Source organism: Oryzias melastigma, linkage group LG13 (assembly GCF_002922805.2).
Source record: "Oryzias melastigma strain HK-1 linkage group LG13, ASM292280v2, whole genome shotgun sequence".
NCBI classification, from domain to species: domain Eukaryota; kingdom Metazoa; phylum Chordata; class Actinopteri; order Beloniformes; family Adrianichthyidae; genus Oryzias; species Oryzias melastigma.
The window spans coordinates 168,554-168,969 of NC_050524.1; positions in this window are offsets into that span (position 1 = coordinate 168,554).

Below are 416 nucleotides of genomic sequence, written 5' to 3' on the forward strand. Positions count from 1 at the left end.
GTCTGTGAGTTTGGAGGTTTGTGAGGTCGGCAGCAGAGTCTGTAGCTGCAGCCAACCAGTAGCTAATATGAGCCGTCGGCTGCAGATAGACCACTCCCACATCACACCTGAGCTGCGACGCTAGTCGTGTGAGCTCAGAGTAATCTTTATTACTTGATCCTGGTTTTAAACTTTATTATTTGATCCTGGTTTTAAACTTTATTATTTGATCCTGGTTTTAATCTTTATTATTTGATCCTGGTTTTAATCTTTATTACTTGATCCTGGTTTTAATCTTTATTACTTGATCCTGGTTTTAATCTTTGTTATTTGATCCTGGTTTTAATCATTATTATTTGATCCTGGTTTTAATCTTTATTACTTGATCCTGGTTTTAATCTTTATTACTTGATCCTGGTTTTAATCTTTATTATTTG